At 44.8% G+C, this 20,071-nt stretch overlaps 1 pseudogene; it reads left to right on the forward strand.

The window, feature by feature from the left end:
• Positions 1–3,527: 3,527 nt before the first annotated feature.
• Positions 3,528–6,382, forward strand: LOC137345750 (nuclear factor 7, brain-like; annotated as a pseudogene).
• Positions 6,383–20,071: the final 13,689 nt, after the last annotated feature.

Below are 20,071 nucleotides of genomic sequence, written 5' to 3' on the forward strand. Positions count from 1 at the left end.
ATCTTATCTCTTCATTCCATGAAGCTGCCTTTGTGTTTTGATAATGTAATTGATTGGAAAGTGTTTTTTGCTGATGTTTGGTAATAATTGTACAAAGTGAAATGTATCGATATTGCTCTGTCTCTTTTTGAACTGCTCCAACAGCAACACATTAACTACTTACTGATGGTTAAATAGCAGGACAGCACTGTTACAGCATTCTCATCCTCTGTATCATGACGTTTCTTACAATGAGTTGCTCTTGTTAAGACTGAGGTGGCAGAAATGCACTGTTCATTCAGTCCCACTTCCCCACAGGTCACAGCATATCAATACATTTTCCCACCTACCGAAGAATAGGCAATTAGATACTTTATTTCTCCCCCAAAATAAAGCACATCAACCAGGTTTCTTTAAACGACAATATTAACTAGTTATTGGGAAATAAGTCTTACCCACTAATGAGATAAATCGATATATATATGAAAAACTCCTTAGTTACTTCGCCCTCATTCACACATACATACATTCAGAAGAGAAAAAAAACTGTTAACTGGGGTGAAAGGATTTTGGGTTTTCAATTGTTTCAAAGGAATAGAAGGAATTATAAAGTAAATCAGTTTGTCATGTTCTGGTAGGAATGTCTTCGGTTGGGTAAGGTGTACCAGAGTCAAAGAGTTGGATGCCACACAAAGTCTGTCCAGGCGAGGTTCATGAACAGCCTGTGATGGGTAGGCATTCCAGACAATTCAGCTAAAGCAGGTGTCACATAGGTCTTTCAGCAGGGTTGTAGCAAAAGGTCTGCTTAGGAATCACAGCAGCAGTACAGCAGTAGAAGCTTTCTTCAGATTCCAGGATTTCCCAAAACACAGGAGGAAACAGGAACCACACTGGATGCAGGAATTCCTCAGAGACAGGAAGCAATAGGAATCTGCCACCTTTCAAATACAGGGTTTCATTTCAAGAGATGCACGACCTCTTTACAGGGGAAGGTATATCCTGGGTCTTCCACTTTGATCTCCAGGCAGATCAAAAAACAAATGAGAAAATGCTTGCTCTTTGTCCATCTGACTTGTTTTTAAAAGGGTTCAAAGGGAAAGTAAACCTTCCTGACCCAATCACATGACCAGACAAAGGGTTTCCCCAGTCATTCACAGTGTTGCTCTGAGGAGGTCAAAACCCCCCTGGCTGGCTTCCTTAAAACGGCTTGCTTTCCTATTCTTGGATACAAAGTCAACGTGCAATAAATTTGGGTATTTGTTGGTGTCCATGTCCACTGAAAATCCTCTTTTCAGTGTTTAAAACACATAGAATTCTAAGTTTTTAATACAAAAATTAAAACCCTGGTAACACAAAGAATACATAAGTTACCTGAGTGATAATTAATCCCCTTTCCTCCAATATGGTCCTGAGAATTTGTGGGTCATGAGTAGTGAATTTTATTTTCTGTCTATTACACAGGATGAATATTGGGCTGTGTTTATTGAATCATCCACTTCTGTAACTGATTATGGTTTGACCTATCAGTTCTTATCTCTGATTCAGAGTCTTGACACATGTAACCTGTACCAATCTCTGCCCTTAGTTAGTGAGGTGTGTGCATGTGAGGAGAGACACCTATAACTGAGGAACAGATATATTGGGTTTTCATAATACAGAGATCAGACGGAGGGCAGTAAATAATAATATTAGTTAAACTGTTAATGATGAAATAAATAGTGCACTTCTCTCAGTTCTGGTATCATTCTGGTTAAAAGAATTTAACCTTCTCCAGTGCATCAATATCCTGTTTGTAATATGGAGACCAGAACTGTACACAGTACCCTAAATGTTGCATAACCAAGGTTCTATATTAGTTTAATATTAGCTCTTTTCTTTTTCAATTCAATTCCTCTCGAAATGAACTCCAGTGCTTTGTTTGTATTTTTCTGGCCCTGTTAACCTGTGTTGCTACTTTAAATGATTTGTGAATCTGTCCTCCTGAACCCCTTTTACCCTCGATCGCATTCAAATGCTTATTTTCCAAAGTATATGAGGGAATCTTATTCTTCCAACCAAAATTCAGCACCTCACACATGGCTCCACTTAAATTCATTGTCTATTTAAATGTTCATTGTGTAAATTTATTAATTATTATTAATAATGTTTTCAGGTATTTTGTTGTATTCTTCAATTGTGTTAACTGCACTCTCAACTCGGATTTGTCTGCAAATTTTGAAATTGCGCTTTTGTTTCCTGAGTCCATGTTGTTTACGTAAATTGCGAACGACAATGTTCTCAGCACTGATACTTGTGGAACACCACTTCCCACCTTCCGCTAATCTGAGGAAATACTTTTAACTCCTACTCCCTGTTTTCTGTTTCTGTAGCCAGCTCGCTGTCCATTCTGCTGTTTGTCCCCAAACTCCACTTGCTCTGAGATTAGTCATGAGTCTGCTGTGTGGTCCCTTATCGAAGACCTTTCGAAAATCAATATTTAGATTACATCATCTCTATTAGTCTTATCCACTCTTTTTGATATAATTCAAAGAATTCAATAAGATTGGTCAAGTAACCTTCCTTTTGGAATAAGTGCTGACTACTCTTTCCTATTTTATGTGTTTCTGGATGTTTTTCTGTTGCATCTTTGAATAAGGATTCCATTATCTTTCCTGTCACTGACATGCGAACTGGTCTGTAGTTTTTGGGACTTGTTCTATATTGTGATGATTATTAATGAACAGATAATCGTGCCTCTGCTATCTCTACCATTTTTTAGTCTGTGTGGATACAAACTATCAGAACCAGAGTGTTTTCTCTCTCAAATTACTTCATCAAATATCTTTCTACCTGAAATGAATCAAAGTTTTGATTGAATTTTTTGCTATTATTTGAAAGTTTAGTTTCTCCTCTCAGTGATCTCAGTCCCTTCTTCAGGCTCAGAATCCTCATCCACTGGGTCATTCTGACCCCGACTGTTCCACAACACACGAGACTTCCTTGCTTCTGAGCTCGGAGCTGTGCTACAGAATTCCATTTACATTTCTGTCCATGTCAATCTGCCCCTGTCTGCTCCAAAGTCCAGGAAACCCGAGCTCTCCTTAAACTCACAGTGGATGGGATCTTGCCTGACAGACACCATGAGGCTGTTTCTTGGCCAGTTTCCCTCCACCATCTCCTGCTGGGACATTCTGAGGGCCCAATTTGGAACTGATTCATTTTGTTTCATTTACTCACCATTCCCACTGGAACTCCTCTCTTCCTCACCGGCTCGGGTCTGGGAGGTTCCTGATCCTGATCCCTGTGCAGGGATCCTGTTGTAAAGTTGCTACATCTGTCAATCACCATTGGAGCTGAGTTCCGAGATCCACTTTACCAGGCAACCCAACTTTGCAGCATTGAGGAATGAATTAAACTCAATTAGATAGAAAAAGATCCAGTAAAACACGTTCATGAGGAAGGAATATATCTGATTCATTCCTCTGCAGTGAGTGCACAGTTTGTTAAAAGGAGGGGAAGAGCTGTTGGGTTAATATTGATAACTGTCCAGTCTCAAGATTGATTGATTCATGACTTGCAGTGCAGAGAATGGGAGTTATGGAGAAGTCCTCATCTGTCCCCTTTGCTTCATGTTATTTGTTGATGCTGTCCTAGTGGACTGTGAGTGTAATTTCTGCTGCTCCTGTATTTTGTCCTTCAGGAAGATGTAGGGGGGGTCTGTCTGTTGTTCCCAGTGTGATGAAAATGCTGCAGAGCTGAACCTGCAGCCCAACCGTGTGTTGAGGAATGTGGTGGACAAGATTCGCAGGCTGACCGGTCTTCAGGAGGTGACCGAGGAGGAGAGGCGTCTGTGCCAGGAACACTGAGAGAAACTGACCCTGATCTGTGAGACGGATGGGAGGTTTATCTGCATCTCCTAATTTTTAACAGGGTGTAACAGTTGCAATCTTCCAGTCCTCCGCAAATTCCATGCTTACTTCCCTCAGTGACTGAGGATGCATCCCACCTGGACTGGATTGAATTTGTGATGATCTGGAATGCACTTCCTCAAAGGGCAGTAGAAGCAGGACTTGAAAGGGAGGGACTTGAAACTTCACAAGCAGCACAAATTTAGAGAGAGAATTGGATTCATCACAACATGCAAGGTATGGGATCCCTTCTCAAAGGTGAGAATGGTGATGGGGGGGAATGGTGGAAATGTACAACTCAGTCAGTACATGAAGGTGGACTGGGGTAATTCTGGCTTCTCTTCTACTTAGTAACTTTCAGAACTAGCCTGGTATCCAGGTAGCACAGCTCATTACACTTCCTTCCTGTCTCCCCTGCAGAATAAAGGAGTTGCTTTCTTAAACTCACTAAACCAGAAGGTGGTCTCTTTGAAAGATGCGCTGCAGAAACAAGGACTCGAGATTGCCCAAACTAAAGTCAGTTGGTCTGATCTACCTGTGTCTAGAAAGGTTTATAATCTGCAGTCACTTAGTCACTTGTTACACAGGCTAATGTCTACATGACAACAGTGACTACATTTGGTACTTAGGATGTTCCAAGGTTGTAAGAGGTGTAATATCAATGCAAGTTTTCCTTCAATGAGGCAGCTATTTTGCATGTGCTTGGGAAATAAATGACTGAGTAGTTAATCTGTTTTTGTTGTTGTGAAGTGATTTATGACTTGAATCAAATCAGGAGTACATCCCTATGAATCTCCTTTTATTCATGTTCAAACCAGACAAACATTTATCGACACTTATTTGCGTCCAAAGAATTTAACTTTCTTTCCTTCAAAGAAAGAAAACCAACTGAGAATATTACCATCTTTCGGATAGCCTATTTTTAAATAATTATGGTTGTCATAAATATCCCAGATATCATTAGGGTCTGAGATACTCTCTTCAATACTTATCTCTCCACCTGAAGGGAGACAGAACGGGGGTTCTTGTAGCTGTATACAGAATGCTACATGAGATGATTTATTAACTTTTATATATTCAAGAATTTAACATGAAATACACTTGTGTGGATAAGTATATCAATATCATATATTAGTAAGATATGAAACACATGATCTTATTTCTAACATAGAATTCAATATTTTAACCTTGCTAATGTTACAGAAAAATATTTTAGAATACCCATCAAAATTTAAAGTAAACTTTTCCCTTAAATTCCCCGAGTAAGGCATAGGGTAAGAAATATTATTTGAGGAATTCAACACTTTTAATCTTTGTTTCAAAAACATTCTTACTTTTGCTCACATATCATCTGACTTTTCAGCATACAGATGTTACCTTTCTGTGTTTGTTTTTCCTGCTTTTAAGATCCATATTTGGTAGCATCATTAACTAATATCGCCACTTAATGTTTTGCTGGAATTCCCCTGCTCTTGAAATTGTGAGCATTTATCTGGTCAAATTGTTCATAATTGTGTTTACTTGACCTCTTGTTCCTGTAAATCCATTCCATTTACTATTTTATTTTCTGTAATATATATTATGGTACCTTAAAGCAATCTTTTGAGCTGATCTGTCTGAATTATAATTAAGTTTATTGCTACCTCTTACTGATGTCTCACAGGATATTTCAATGTATGTGTTTATCTTCTAATTCCATGGCAACAAATTCTATTCGAACAGGGACTTTGAAAGACCTTTGAAATTTTTAACTCTACCTTCTTAAAAGAGAATGTCAGTGAGCCTTGAAAACTGACCATTTATTCAATCTTTAATTCTAAAGGTATAATATTAACTATATCTAAATTCTACCTAATTAAGCCTATTATACCTGTATTCCATCACAGTTGTTTTGAAAGAGGGATGTCAGCTGGGGTATTGGGAAGACTCCCTACTCTTTTCAGAAGTGCCAAGGGATCTTTAACATCCACCTGGGAGAGCAGACAGGGTCTCTGTATAATATCTTTTCCAAAAGTTAGTAGATCCGACAGTGCAGCGTTCCCTCAGTACTACACTGAAGGTTTCAGGCTCGATCATGTGCTCAAGTCTCTGGAGTGGGTCTTGAACCCATGACCTGTCATCAGAGAGACTACCAACTGGGCCAAGGCTGCAAGCTGTGAATTTCACAGTTGTTTGGTTTGGAGAATGTTGAGGATGTTATCGGATTTTTATTGACTAGAAACAAGCGATTTCTCTATCCTGTTTAATTCTGAAGTTCCTGTGTATATTTGATCCTCTTTCCTTAGGAAATGGAGTGTAATCTGATCTGCCATGTTACACAGCAGTTTGCTGACCTGCATCAGTTCCTCAATGACCAAGAACAATAGCTGATGGAAAAGCTGGAAGCTCAGGTGGAAAGTAACTTGACAGGAATGGACAGAAACCTGACAAAAATGCACACGATACTCTTCTCCACTGAGCTGGACATCACTAACATTGAGGTCAAACTGGATCAAAGTGACTTGACCTCTTTCTGAAGGTCTACACTATGCTCTTCTCTCCCTCCCTCCCCATCTCCCGTTGATTCTGGTTGATAGTATCTGTCCCTTCCCAGTGACTCATTCCAATGTCAATGGTGGACATCTGTAACTTGGCTTCTTTGTTGCTCAGCAACAAAGTCAAGGTTTCTGTTGCTGACGTCCATTGGTTTCACTGAGTTGATATTCTCTCATCTCACTCTTACTAACAAAATGCTTCATTGTACATTTGTTAAATTTCATCAGCCATGTACCTGCCCATTTTACCAGTCGATGTGCTATTACTGTCCCCCCCACTGTTGACTACATTTGAATTTCATGCCGTCTGTAAACTTTGAAACTGTGCCCTGTCAACCCAACTCCAAGCCATTGATATATCAAAAAGAGCAGGTTCCTAATACTGACTCCTGGGGGACACCACTGTATAATCTCCCTCCAGACTGAAAAACAACCATTCACCATTACTCTCTGCTTTCAGTCTCTTAGCCAATTTTGCATGAGTGCACCCACTGTCCCTATTAATCCCATGGGTTTAAATTTGTTAACCAGCCTATTATTTAGTACTTTATCACAATGTTCTAAGCCTACACCTTTGTTAAATAAACAAAAAATTCTGATTACATAAAAACAGCAGAGTAAATCTATCTGAACCCTCTGTGCTGATGGGTGGGGGAGGGGGAGCCATTTTCCCCATCCCAGCTCCAGAATCTCCAGTTCTTCTCCTTCGCTTTGCTCAATGATCACACTGATCTGTCTGTGCAATGGTTCCTGGATTCTTCACTCCACCCTCTATCTGGAAATCCATCCCATGTGTCCTCAATGAGTGAAGAACTTCCTGACCATCCTAAATTTAACTTCCCCTGGTTTAACATGTTTCCCTTTGTCTGACTGTCATCATTTACCTTGAATTTATCTTGATCCATCTCTAAATATCACCCACTATATTACCGAACTTCTCGGGTCTCACCTACTCTTTCTTTACAAGCCTCAACAGTCACCAGCAGTTTCCCTGCCTCTGACTTAACTTTACTGATTTTTATTTTTGAAGCGTTAAATGGATTTTAAAAAGGGAGTACCAGGCAGTACATTTCAAATCCTGAACACACCTTGTGTAAAATGTTTTTCCTCTGTCACCTCTGGTTCTTCTGCCAATCACTTTAAATCTGTGCCCTCTGCTTATCAATCCTTCTGCCATTGGAAACAGTTTCTCAGGATTTACCTTTTCATGATTTTAAACACCTCGATCAAATCTCCTTTTGGGCATCTCTGCTCTAAGGAGAACCACCCCAGCTTCTCCAGTCTGTCTGTGTAACTGTAATAACCTCATCCCTGGAACCATTCTAGTAAATCTCTTCTGTACATTCACCAAATCCTTCATAAAGTGGGGCCCAGATTTAGACACAATTCTCCAGCTGGGGACAAGCTAATATTTTATAAAGGTTTACCATCATTTCAGGGGGAATGGTGTGATAGAATCTTTAACATCCTGATTTTAATTACTGGAATGGGGAGAATGATGGGAGAGGGGACTTGGCTTAGCACTGCTGGATGAGGACAGCACATCTGGCAGCAAAGCAGCCCCTCAGCACTGGGCTGCAGTGTCTCTTATCCTGATTTCCCATCTCGAGCCCCACAACCTTCTGACTTGGAGCTGAGCTGCCAACCTGACATTCCTGAGCACTTGGGCAATTGATATTGGGGTGGGCAGGGGCATTTGAATTAAATTTTGTGGGAGAGATTAAACTAATTTGGCAGGGAGATGAGATAAAGATTAAAGGCACAGTTGGGAGTGATGCACAACCAAATATAGAAGAGAAACTATGTCAGTCTGGAAGGCAGAGAAAATATAGACCTGCTAAGGCACAAGCGAACAGTGCAAGGCTGGATTGCATCCATTTTAATGCAAGGAGTCTTGCTAGTAAGGCAGATGAATTAAGGGCATTAATTAGCACATGGGGATATGATATTATTGCTATCACGTAGACATAGTTGAGGGAAGGGCAGGACTGGCATCTCAATATTCCAGGGTATAGAATCTTCAGGCGTGACAGGGGAGGGTGTAAAAGAGGAGGTGGCGTTGCACTGTTGATCAAGGAGTCAATTACTACAGTAAGGAGGGATGATATCTAAGAAGGTTCCTCAAATGAGGGCATATGAATAGAACATAAAAATAAAAAAGGGGCAATCACTTTGCTGGGAGTGTAGTACAGGCCTCCAAACAGTCAAGGAGTGATATAGGAGCAGATATGTAGGCAAATCTCAGAGCTGTAAAAGTAATAGGGTATCTCAACCTCCCCAGTATTAACTGGGATAGTCTTCATGCAAAGGGCTTAAAGGGGGCAGGGTTCTTAAAGTGCATTCAGGAGAGATTTTTCAGCCAGCACGTAGAAAGTCCGACAAGAGAAGGGTCGGTACTAGACCTAATCTTCGGGAATGAAGCCAAACAGGTGGTAGAAGTGTCAGTGGGGTAACATTTCAGGGATAGTGACCATAACACAGTAAGATTTAAGGTAGTTATGGACAAGGACAAAGATGGACCAGAAAATAAAGGTACTGTATTGGGAGAAGGCCGATTTCAACATGATTAAACAGAATTTGGTCAAAGTGGACTGGGAGCAGTTACCTGGGAGTCATTCAAAAAGGAAAGAGCAAGAGTTCAGGACCAGCATGTACCCATAAAGGTGAAGGATTGGACCAACAAGTCCAGGGAACCTTAGATGTCAAGGGATATAGATTGGATAAAGGAAAAAAAGGACGCTAATGCAGATTCAGAGGGCTGGACGACAGTGCAGAGGCATTGGAGGAGGATGGTGTGGTCAATCGTGTCAAAGGCTGCAGACTGTTCGAGAAGGACGAGGAGGGAAAGTTTACCTTTGTCACAGTCACATAGGATGTCATTTGTGACTTTGATAAGAGCTGTTTCAGTACGGTGACAGGGGGAGAAACCGGATTGGAGGATTCAAACATGGTGTTCCGGGAAAGATGGCCATGGATTTGGGAGATGACAACACGTTCAAGGACTTTGGAGAGGAAAGGGAGTTTGGAGATGGGCGTAAGTTTGCAAAGAAAGAGTGGGTCAAGGGTCCAGGAGGGGGTGGTGTTAGTCTGTTTTAGCACCCCCTCCCCCACCGCACTCCTGCAAGGGGGTGTATTTTCACATCCCCAGCGATTCCTGCTGTCATTCAGTTGATGGAAGTCTGGGGATAAATATTCCATTCATGGACTGGAATCACTGGGACCTGCCTCTGGGCTGCTCTCAATTGTTTAGTTTATTCATTAATTGAATAATTGATGTAACTGGATATTTCACTGCACTCTTGACCTGCTCTCTGAACTTGGACTGAGTCGCCACGTAAATAAATGTGTTTGTGCAGCAACTTAAATTCAACAGCATATATCCGACTTGTCCAAATGTATTAGAATCAAAATCAAAGTGATCTGTGATGTTAAAGTAAAACAAAACAAATACTGACCACAGAAGTATGAAGTTGCCGGATATGCTGAAGAGTAAAATCACAGACTTCCTTCTGCTCTCCATCTCTGGGTCACTGTGATTCTCTCCCTTGCTCTGACCCTTCAGTCCCTTACGGACTCGACTGGCCACTAAAATGTGTCTGACTGTCAGAGCGTTGAGCAACAGAATTAAAGCAAATGGGATCAATGGGGTTAAAATCATATCAAATCTGTTAAATCCCACCCATCCGGGCTCAGTATAATAACTTGGCTTTGTATAACAGAACATCGGTACATTGTCAATTATCTTAGCTGGTATATATGTAAAGTAGATGGGGATGTTTTTTAAACAGAGCAGAATGCAGGTTGTTGCTAGAACCACAGTCGCAGTTTTCTTGGTGCAATATTTTGTTTTCAGCTTCTGGCAACAAATGGCCACAAATCGATCAAAGGTGAAAGTGACGGTGAACCAAACAGAACAGTCTGTGGCTGCACGATTCAGGGGAAGTTTAACTCTACACACAGTGAGGATGTCCAAGAAAGATCCCAGGAAATAATAATGACCGATCTGGTTCAGTATGACCTGAAAGATAATGACCAGTAGATCTACCATTGCCATGGCCACCAGGTAGCGAGTGGTGCAGGTGGAGAGGCCGCACTTTCCCTGGGACAGGATCACAATCGCCAGTAAATTAACTGTAAGAGAGAGAAGGGAAAAGAGACTGGAAATTACTGATCAAACATTCTCCGTGTCTGACCCAGACAGTAAGGGCAGGATTTTAGCACCAAAAACAGGGGGGTTGAGGGCGGGACAGAGATTAAAATTTAAAAACATCAACCACGACCCCAACTGACCACTGACCCGCCACTTCCAGGTTCAACGGATTCGGGAAATGGGATGGACAGACAACCGCTCCCGGGAGACGGGTTGGTAATTTAAGTACTTGAATGAGGCTAGAAGTCTCTGATTTCATCTGTTTTACAGGTTTAACTCTGTCCAGCCGGGTTTCCTATTCTATCCCATGCGACATACAAAGACACCCGGGATTGGATCATCCCCGCCCTACCTTCCCCATGATAGGACCCCTCCATTCCACAGGATCGGACTCTACCCCTAGGATCAGACATCACCAGGATTGGATGCCCCAAGAATTGGATACCCACACCGGGAGTCAGACCCCACTAAACCCTGGGTTCAGATCGCATTCCCCTGGGATTATCTTGACAACCCCAAGGCGCATATCCTACACAAAGGCAGCATAGCTAAGACCAATACAGCTCCCATAGTGACAACATTAGAGAGTGGAATATTTCAATGTTTACACCCGAGGTCCACACACCTATACTTTGCAAGAGGGTCCCTGCACAGGGATCAGGATCAGGAACCTGTGAGGGTTTTCATTCCCAGACCAGAGCCGGTAAGAAAGAGAGCAGTTCCAGTGGGAATGGCGAGTGAATGAAACAAATGAATCAGTTCCAAATGGGGCCCTCGGAATGTCCCAGCAGGAGATGGTGGAAGGAAACTGGCCGGGAAATGGCTTCATGGTGTTTGTCAGGCAAGATCCCATCCACTGTGAGTTTAAGGAGAGCTCGGGTTTACTGGACGTTGGAGCAGAGAGGGGCAGACTGACATGAACAGAAATATAAATGGAATTCTGCAGCTCAGCTCCGAGCTCAGAAGGAAGTCTCATGTGTTGTGGAACAGTCGGGGCCAGAATGACCCAGTGGATGAGGATTCTGAGCCTGAAGAAGTGAGCGAGATCTCTGAGGGGAGGAACTAAACAGTCAAATAATAGTGAATAAATTGAATGAAAAACTTTAAGACAGTTAAAGTTGAAAGTGGGGAGATATTTGATAAAGTAATCAGAGAGAGAGAGCAAACTCATGGGTTCGGATAGATTGCACCAACACATGCGAAAAAAAGAACGGTAGAGATAGCAGAAGCACAATTAACTGTTCATTAATAATCATCAGGACATAGAACAAATCCAAAAAACTATAGACCAGTTAGCACGTCAGTGGAAAATAAGTGTTTGAATAGTTCGAGGGGAAAAGGTTTTCTGTGGGACAGATTCACAAATCATATAGAGTGACAACACAGGTTAACAGGGCCATAAAAATACAAAGCACTTGAGTTCATTTCTAGAGGAATGGAATTGAAAAAGAAAACAGCTGATATTAAACTAATATAGAACCTTGGTTATACAACACTTAGCGTATTGTGTACAGTTCTGGTCTCCAGATTACAAAAAGGATATTGATGCACTGGAGGAGGTGCAATTGTTTTAACCAGAATGAATCCAGAACTGAGAGAAGTGTACTCGTTATTTCATTAACAGGTTATGAATGATATTATTTACTGCCCTCGGTCTCATCTCTGTATTATGAAAATCTGATATGGCTGTTCCTCAGTTATTGGTGTCTCTCCTCACAGGGACACACCTCACTGAGCTAAGGGCAGGGATTGGTACAGGTTACATGTGAGAAACTCTGAATCATAGATAACAACTGATCCCTCAAAACATAATTAATTACAGAAGTGGACGATTCAATAAACACAGCCCAATATTCATCCTGTGTAAGAGACAGATAATAAAATTCACCACTCATGACCCACAGATTCTCAGGAGCATGTTGGGGGAAGGGGATTAATCATCACTAAAATATCTAAAGTGTTTACAGTAACTATACTCAGAGTAAGAAACATCATTAAAGACAGGATTAGAATACTGTAACAGTGCTGTCCTGCTGTTTAACTGTCAGTAAGTAGTTAACATCTGTTTCTGTTGGAGCAGTTCAATAGGAGACAGAGCAATATCAATGCATTTCACTTTATACACTTATTACCAAACATCAGCAAACACCACTTTGCAAACAATTACATTGTTAAAACATAGAGGCAGCTTCATGGAATGGAGAGATCAGATACCTGAAACAATGATTTCAAAACAGAACTCGTTTGTACACCCGTACTAAGTACAATTCCACAGTGACAGATACTCCCAGTAATACATGGTCACTGGGTCAGGTGTTCCACTCCGGTTAGTTACCCACACTCATTTTGATTTTACACTGACTGATGCTCCCACGAATACCTTCACTCAGAGTTGCCTTCACTGAGGTATAATTCAGCATGACACAATAGTCCACTAAATGCAATAACTTGATCATTCAGAGAGCCTGTCAGTTACAAGCAGATGTTTATTATCAGCTGAGACAATGGAATAAAACTGCAGAGATAATTCAGGATATTTGATGTAAGGAAATGATATCACTGATCGGGTGTCTGTATCACAGTGACCACTAGATCAGCATTTAACATTATCAGTCACAGAGTAAATCCAGAGACCAGCACACACACAGATTTACACAACTTCAATGATTATAGTCACTTACCAGGAACACCAATGACAGCAAGGAATGAATAATATATTTTCGAGATAATGTCAATTGTTTGGCGCATTTTCTGTGAAATGATGTGTCCCTTCGTGCTGTAGACAATCTCTCTGTATTAAACTCTGAGGTGACACATTGCCAGAGTCTGTAATTTATACCCTGTGGGATCTCCTCGGGGATATTGAGGTTGCAACATTGTTCAAAATGTGTTTTTTTTTAATTGAACAAACAGATTACAACATCGAGTTCAATTTGTCTTGTGATAGAATATATTTATTTCTGAGATTGAATTGGAAAACTCCAAAGACTGGACAATTCTGATCACATTAATTAACTAATGAAAATTTGAAGCTGTATTCTCCCAGCAATGAGGTTGTTCTTTCAAACACCATCAGTCCCATCTCTAGATCTCATGTTGTTTCAGTGATGTCCTTCACTCGACTGTGGTTCGGGTGGTGAAGAGCAGATTGTGACCATCGTCCATCTGGGCCTTGAGCTGCAGGCTCTCATTGTAAAGCACAGAGAACTGGGACTGCAGGCAGTGAAACTCTGGGGAGTCCTTCACCATCTCACTGGCAAGAGTCTTCATCTGTTCCTGGGGAGGGGAGAGTGGGGAGGAGACACAGGACAAGGACAGGGTTAACCAGATAGAGAGATTCACTGACTCACACCATGTCTGACAAATCAGAGTAAACACAGGAACAGGAGGAAGCCATTTAATCCTCTTAAGTCTGTAATACAGAAAAAGGAGGACATTCAGTTCCTCGAGCCTGTAACGGAGGACCAGGAGGTATCAATACAGCCCTTGAGGCTGTTCCCTCCTTTGATGCAAGCATAGGGGATAGTGGAACAGGAAAGTAAAGAAGAGATGAGCGTTTTAAAGTGACAGAGAGTATCTCAGCTGGAAGGAGGGGCCGTGGATTCTTTTAACTCCACAAGAGAGGATAAATGGGACCACAGAGTAACATTTTATTTTAAAAATGTCAACTCCGACAATGCAGCTCTCACTCAGTCCTGCCCCCCTGACAGTGCAGGACTCACGAGGTAATGACCCACTGAATGTGCAGCACTATCTCATGACTGACACGCTGACGGTGCAGCACACCCTCAGGACTGGCCCTCCAACAGCATAGTACTCCCTCTGATAGTATAGCACTCCCTCAGTACTGGACCTTCTGACAGTGCAGCACTCTCACAGTACTAACCCACCGACAGTGCAACAACCCCTCAGTACTGACCCTCTGACAGTGCAGCACTCCCTCAGTACTGACCCTAGACTGTGTAGCGCTCCCTCCGTACTGATCCTCTGTTAGTGCAGCACTCAATGAATTCCGACCTTCCGAAAGTGAAGCACTCCCTCAGTACTTACCCACTGACAGTGCAGCACTCCCTCAGTACTTACCCACTGACAGTGCGGCACTCCCTCAGTACTGACCCTCTGACAGTGCAGCACTCGGTCAATACTGACCCTCTGACAGTGCATGACTCCCTCAGTACTTACCCACTGACAGTGCAGCACTCCCTCAGTACTGACCATCTGACAGTGCAGCACTCCCTGTTTACTTACTCACTGACAGTGCAGCAGTCCATCAGTACTGAACCTCTGACAGTGCAGCACTCGGTCAATACTGACCCTCTGACAGTGCATGACTCCCTCAGTACTGAATCACTGACAGTGCAGCATTCCCTCAGTAAGGACCGTCTGACAATGCAGCACTTACTCAGTACTGACCATCTGAAATTACAGCGCTCCCTCACGACCGACCCTCTGACAGTGCAGCACTCCCTCAGTACTGACTCTCCGACAGTGCTGCATTCCCTAAGTACTGAACGTCTGACAGTGCAGCATTCGCTCACTACAGTCCCTGTGACATTGCAGTACTTCATCAGTACTGATCCCTTAGCAGTGCAGCTCTCCCTCAGTACTGACCCTCTGACAGTGCAGCAATCCCTCATTAGTAACCCAATTACAATGCAGCACTCCCCCAGTACTGAACCTCTGACAATGCAGCGCTCCCTCACTACTGACCCTTAAGCAATGCAGCACTCCATCAGTATTAATCCTATAACAGTGCAGCATTCCCTCAGTATTGACCCCTTGGCAGTGCAGCGCTCCCTCAGTACATAACTTCTGACAAAGCAGCACTCCCTCAGTACCGAACTTCTGACAGTGCAGCACTCCCTCAGTACTGATCCTCTGACAGTGCAGAGTTCCCTCAGTCCTGATCCTCTGACAGGGCAGTGCTTCCTCAGTCCTGACTCTCCGAATGTCCAGCACTCCCGCAGTTTTGACCCTTTGATATTGCTGTCCCTATTCAGTCCTTACCCCTGACAGGGTAGCACTCCATCAATACTGACCCTCTGACAATGCAGCACTCCCTCAGTACTGATTCTCTGACATGTGCAGCACACCCTCATGACTGACCCTCTGACAGTGCAGCGGTCCCTCAGTACTGACCTTCCGACAGTGCAGCACTCCCTCAGTACTGACCCTCTGACAGTTCAGCACTCCCTCATTACTTACTCACCGACAGTGAGGCTCTCCCTCAGTACTGACCCTCTGACAGTGCAGCACTCCCTCACTACTGACCCTCGAGCAATGCAGCACTCCCTAAGTACTTATCCTCTGACAGTGCAGCGCTCCCTCAGTACTTAACTTCTAACAATGCAGCACTCGCTCAGTACTGGTTCGCTGACAGTGCAGCATTCCATCATTACTGTCCCTCCAATAGTGCAGTATACCCTCAGTACTGTCCCTCCGACAGTGCAGTATTCCCTCAGTACTGACCCTCCGACAGTGCAGCGCTCCCTCACTACTGACCCTCGAGCAATGCAGCACTCCCTCAGTACTGATCCTCTGACAGTGCAGCGCGCCCTCAGTACTGACTCTCCGACAGAGCAGCACTCCCTCAGTTCTGATCCTCTGACAGTGCAGAGCTCCCTCAGTACTGATCCTCTAACAGGGCAGTGCTTCCTCAGTGCTGAATCTCTGACAGTGCAGCACACCCTCAGTACTGATCCTCTGACACGGCAGTGCTTCCTCAGTACTGACCCTCTGACAGTTCAGCACTCCCTCATTACTTACCCACTGACAGTGAGGCACTCCCTCAGTACTGACCCTCTGACAATACAGCACTTGTTCAATACTGACCCTCTGACAATGTATCACTCCCTCAGTACTGATTCTCTGACATGTGCAGCACTCCCTCAGTTCTGATCCACTGACAGTGCAGCACTCCCTCTGTTCTGACCCTCCGACAGTGCAGCACTCCCTCAGTACTGATCCTCAGACAGTGCAGCACTCTCACAGTACTAACCCACCGACAGTGCAACAACCCCTCAGTACTGATCCTCAGACAGTGCAGCACTCTCACAGTACTAACCCACCGACAGTGCAACAACCCCTCAGTACTGACCCTCTGACAGTGCAGCACTCCCTCAGTACTGACCCTAGACTGTGTAGCGCTCCCTCCGTACTGATCCTCTGTTAGTGCAGCACTCAATGAATTCCGACCTTCCGAAAGTGAAGCACTCCCTCAGTACTTACCCACTGACAGTGCAGCACTCCCTCAGTACTTACCCACTGACAGTGCGGCACTCCCTCAGTACTGACCCTCTGACAGTGCAGCACTCGGTCAATACTGACCCTCTGACAGTGCATGACTCCCTCAGTACTTACCCACTGACAGTGCAGCACTCCCTCAGTACTGACCATCTGACAGTGCAGCACTCCCTGTTTACTTACTCACTGACAGTGCAGCAGTCCATCAGTACTGAACCTCTGACAGTGCAGCACTCGGTCAATACTGACCCTCTGACAGTGCATGACTCCCTCAGTACTGAATCACTGACAGTGCAGCATTCCCTCAGTAAGGACCGTCTGACAATGCAGCACTTACTCAGTACTGACCATCTGAAATTACAGCGCTCCCTCACGACCGACCCTCTGACAGTGCAGCACTCCCTCAGTACTGACTCTCCGACAGTGCTGCATTCCCTAAGTACTGAACGTCTGACAGTGCAGCATTCGCTCACTACAGTCCCTGTGACATTGCAGTACTTCATCAGTACTGATCCCTTAGCAGTGCAGCTCTCCCTCAGTACTGACCCTCTGACAGTGCAGCAATCCCTCATTAGTAACCCAATTACAATGCAGCACTCCCCCAGTACTGAACCTCTGACAATGCAGCGCTCCCTCACTACTGACCCTTAAGCAATGCAGCACTCCATCAGTATTAATCCTATAACAGTGCAGCATTCCCTCAGTATTGACCCCTTGGCAGTGCAGCGCTCCCTCAGTACATAACTTCTGACAAAGCAGCACTCCCTCAGTACCGAACTTCTGACAGTGCAGCACTCCCTCAGTACTGATCCTCTGACAGTGCAGAGTTCCCTCAGTCCTGATCCTCTGACAGGGCAGTGCTTCCTCAGTCCTGACTCTCCGAATGTCCAGCACTCCCGCAGTTTTGACCCTTTGATATTGCTGTCCCTATTCAGTCCTTACCCCTGACAGGGTAGCACTCCATCAATACTGACCCTCTGACAATGCAGCACTCCCTCAGTACTGATTCTCTGACATGTGCAGCACACCCTCATGACTGACCCTCTGACAGTGCAGCGGTCCCTCAGTACTGACCTTCCGACAGTGCAGCACTCCCTCAGTACTGACCCTCTGACAGTTCAGCACTCCCTCATTACTTACTCACCGACAGTGAGGCTCTCCCTCAGTACTGACCCTCTGACAGTGCAGCACTCCCTCACTACTGACCCTCGAGCAATGCAGCACTCCCTAAGTACTTATCCTCTGACAGTGCAGCGCTCCCTCAGTACTTAACTTCTAACAATGCAGCACTCGCTCAGTACTGGTTCGCTGACAGTGCAGCATTCCATCATTACTGTCCCTCCAATAGTGCAGTATACCCTCAGTACTGTCCCTCCGACAGTGCAGTATTCCCTCAGTACTGACCCTCCGACAGTGCAGCGCTCCCTCACTACTGACCCTCGAGCAATGCAGCACTCCCTCAGTACTGATCCTCTGACAGTGCAGCGCGCCCTCAGTACTGACTCTCCGACAGAGCAGCACTCCCTCAGTTCTGATCCTCTGACAGTGCAGAGCTCCCTCAGTACTGATCCTCTAACAGGGCAGTGCTTCCTCAGTGCTGAATCTCTGACAGTGCAGCACACCCTCAGTACTGATCCTCTGACACGGCAGTGCTTCCTCAGTACTGACCCTCTGACAGTTCAGCACTCCCTCATTACTTACCCACTGACAGTGAGGCACTCCCTCAGTACTGACCCTCTGACAATACAGCACTTGTTCAATACTGACCCTCTGACAATGCATCACTCCCTCAGTACTGATTCTCTGACATGTGCAGCACTCCCTCAGTTCTGATCCACTGACAGTGCAGCACTCCCTCTGTTCTGACCCTCCGACAGTGCAGCACTCCCTCAGTACTGACCCTCCGGCAGTGCAGCACTCCCTCAGTGCTGAACCTCTGACAGTGCAGCATTCTCTCAGCACTGAACCCCTGAGAGTGCAGCACTCCTCAGTGCTGATCCTCTGACAGGGCAAAGCTCCCTCAGCATTGACCCTTTGTGAGTGTCGTGCTCCCTCAATACTGACTCTATGACAGAGCAGCAATCCCTCAGTCCTGATTCTCTGGCAGTGCAGAGCTCCCTCTGTACTGTCCATCTGACAGTGCAGCGCTTCCTCAGTGCTAACCCTCTGACAGTGCAGCACTGCATCAATTCTGACCCTCTGACAGTACAGCACTCCCTCATTACCAACCCTCTGACAACGCAGCGGTCGCTCAGTACTGCCCTTACGACAGTGCAGCACTCCTTCAGGACTGACCCACTGACAGTGCAGCACTCCCTCAGTACTGATCCTCTGACAGTGCAGCACTCCCTCAGTACTGACCCTCTGACAGTGCAGCACTCCCTCAGTACTGACCCACTGACAGTGGAGCACTCTATCAGTACTGATCCTCTGACAGTGCAGCACTCCCTCAGTACTCACCCTCTGACAGTGCAGCACTCCCTCATTACTGACCCTCTGACAGTGCAGCTATCCCTCAGTACTGATTCTTGAATATGTGCAGCACTCCCTCAGTCCCGACCCTCCGACAATGCAGCACTCCCTCAGTGCTGATCTTCTGACAGTGCAGCATTTTCACAGCACTGAACCCCTGAGTGTTCAACACTCCCTCGATACTGTCCCAGTGACATTGAACTTCTTCTTCAGCACTGACCAACTGGCAGAGCAGCACTCCCTCAGTACTGACCCACTGACAGTGGAGCACTCTATCAGTACTGACCCTCTGACAGTGCAGAACTCCCTCATTACTGACCCTCTGACAGTGCAGAGGTCCCTCTGTACTGACCTTCCGACAGTGCAGCACTCCCTCATTACTTACCCACTGACAGTGAGGCACTCCCTCATTACTGACCCTCTGACAATACAGCACTTGTTCAATACTGACTCTCTGACAATGCATCACTCCCTCAGTACTGATTCTCTGACATGTGCAGCACTCCCTCAGTTCTGATCCTCTGACAGTGCAGCACTCCCTCTGTTCTGACTCTCCGACAGTGCAGCACTCCCTCAGTACTGACCCTCCGGCAGTGCAGCACTCCCTCAGTGCTGAACCTCTGACAGTGCAGCATTCTCTCAGCACTGATCCCCTGAGAGTGCAGCACTCCTCAGTGCTGATCCTCTGACAGGGCAAAGCTCCCTCAGTATTGACCCTTTGGGAGTGTCGTGCTCCCTCAATACTGACTCGATGACAGAGCAGCAATCCCTCAGTACTGACCTTCCGACAGTGCAGCACTCCCTCA

The sequence above is a fragment of the Heterodontus francisci genome, chromosome 29, assembly GCF_036365525.1.
Source record: "Heterodontus francisci isolate sHetFra1 chromosome 29, sHetFra1.hap1, whole genome shotgun sequence".
Taxonomy (NCBI): domain Eukaryota; kingdom Metazoa; phylum Chordata; class Chondrichthyes; order Heterodontiformes; family Heterodontidae; genus Heterodontus; species Heterodontus francisci.